The sequence below is a fragment of the Phaethon lepturus genome, unplaced genomic scaffold, assembly GCF_000687285.1.
Source record: "Phaethon lepturus isolate BGI_N335 unplaced genomic scaffold, ASM68728v1 scaffold40036, whole genome shotgun sequence".
Lineage (NCBI taxonomy): Eukaryota > Metazoa > Chordata > Aves > Phaethontiformes > Phaethontidae > Phaethon > Phaethon lepturus.
In genome coordinates, this window is record NW_010549086.1 from 1 (window position 1) to 2,597 (window position 2,597).

Genomic DNA, 2,597 nt, shown 5'->3' on the forward strand with positions numbered 1-2,597 from the left:
GCACATCCATCCCTGCGGCATCCCACAGAGCCTCGGCCCATGCGGAGACCGGGGCCATTCCTGGCGGGATCGCCGGGGCGGAGCACCATGTCCTGCCGTAGCGCCTTTGGGGCGGCGTCCAGCAGCCTGGACAGCAGCACCGTGTTCGGTCCTGGGCTTTGCTGTCAGGCACGGGGGAGGCAAGCAGGAGCCAAGGGTGATGGCGAGGCAGGCAGGGGGGGGGGGGGTTTGGGGTTACCGCCGTACCCCGGGGCCCCGAAAAAGGCCCTGAACACAGGCAGCCAGATGCCCGGTGCACAGCAGGGGCTGTGGAAGCACTTTGGGGCTGACACACTGAATTTTCACTCTTAGCTGGTAAGTACCGTGGCTGAGGCTGGAGAGCACATCTCGGCGGGACACAGGATGATATCGTGCTTTGCAGGTGGAGGTGAAGTCTCTGGGGAGGGTGGAAGCAGAAGCTGCTGCATTGCTGCTGAAATAGGGAGCTGCATTGGGGCACACGGGTGGTCTTCCAGACCACTTACGGATGCAAAGGCAGGTCTTGTGCTAGCGTGGGGGCTGGCGTGGAGGCCCATCCAGGCTGTGCCACATGTGGCACAGGAGCAGAGTGGATGGGTAGTGTGGAAGAAGCCCAGGAAAGCTCAGCATCCATGTTTTTTGTAGCCCAGTAGATGCTGACGGCTTTCCCTGGTCAGCCTGTGGGCATGTGAAAGATGAGGGTGACGGGGGAGGTGGTGGCTGGATGTGGGGTGCTATGTTCCACCCGCAGCACACGTCTTGGACGTCCTGTGCTGTTTTCTAAGTGCATGCTCTGTTTCAGTTATTTACAAAGGTTTGGATGTGTCTCCCCTCCTTTATAAAAAACCACCACTGTTACAAAATAATAATAAAAAAAGGAAGCCAGAAAAAACCAGCTGTGGTTGGAGAGACTTGCTTAAATTGTGGCAACCATCTGCATAGCGTTGACCCAAACCTGCCAGCAAAGAGGTGGGGATGTATGCGCAGGGGAGTAAAAATTTCCAAACAAATGCAAAAATAGAAGCAGCAGGGTCACAGGACAGAGGAGCTTTTCTGCCATGTCAGACTCTGCTGACAGGGCTGAGCAGTGATGGAGGGAGTGGGAGGAAACTCTGGTGATCCAGGGGCCACGTGTCCTTAGTCCAACCAGGGCTTCGACCAGCCGTGCTCACATTTCCAGCCAAGCAGAGCAGGGTGCCAGTGCCCAGCCAGCACCACAGCAGCCGCCCAGGTGTAACTGGTGGGGTTTGGTAGGGGACCCACTCGGATGCTGGTTGCTGCCTCTTGCTTGAGGGTGTCGCAATGGGGAGGAAGGGAACCCATGAATCCTACAGGCTCTGGGTCAGGGCTGCACAGTTAAATTAACAATTTTTCCAAACTGGGTCTTCTGCCTTGCCAGGCCAGCCAAAAGCTGGCACATGTGCCTTGTGCTGCTGTCTGCAGCAGGGAAGGGAAGGCTGTCTGTGCAGGGCTGGCCTCCCTTGCTGCAAGCAGTGCTTGCAGGGAGTCCAGAAGGTCCGGTGTGGTTGGGGCCACCGGCACCGTGCACAAATCACCCGGCCCTGAAGTCTGTGTGGCCCCGAGCCACATCAGCCCTGCAGGTAGCATTTCTTAATTTCTACCAGGAGAGGGGGACATGGTTCTTCTGTTTCCGTCTGGTTTGTTTTTACGATCCAGTTCAATGCTGGAGATGGGAATCAGCCCTGGGTTTTATTTCCTGGAAGAGGGCAATCAGGCGAGACTTTGTGCCACTGAACCTGGGCAGCACTGGTGTGCCACGTGTCCCTGTGGATGTGGCCTCATCCCCAGGAGCATCCCTATGGCCCCGCACGGCATTTCCTGGTGCAGCTGGTGTTGTTGGCACAGGCTTTGCGGGGATTGTGGGCCCCTGAGGGGCTGCAAGCTCCAGAAGGCTCTTGTTTCCAGTGAGCGGCTCACGGTGCTGAGCTGGACGAGAGAAGAGTGAGCAGTCCCGACCTGCTGCTCGATGTCCCTGAGGCTGCACAGCTGATACAGCCCTTGGCTGTGGGCTCGCGGTCACCTCTGAGCTGAGCTTGTCTGTGCTCTGTCTGCAGGTGTCCGAGTTCCCAGCAGCTCCCACCTGCAGTGTGTCCTCTGTGAAGACTGAACAGCTGAAATGATGTCTCCTCCTTTCCCCTTCTCCCTTTTTTGTGATTAAAAAACAATGGTTAAAAGAACCAGGCAACTAAAAACTTAGCCTTGGGAACACCCAAGACATTTTTTAATAGTTTTAAAAAATAATGTATCACCGTTATTGTCTCTGAGATGATAAAACTTAGCCTGGTCAGATTTGCTTTCAGATCTTAAACACAAACATTAAGCAATCACATTTTCTAGGCAACTTTAGTGATGGTGGTATAAATCAAGCACAGACGCTCTTACATTCTGTAAATGTTTTATTAATGAAATCTAACTGTTGGGCATGGGCGCAGCATAGCTCCCATTTCATCAGAGGGTTTGATGAGCTGTTCTGGTTGACTGCTCTGCAGAATTAAGGATTTTTGCTTTATTCTTCTCTTATTGACTGCTGTTATAATTAGGCTGATGTGCCTGTTCAG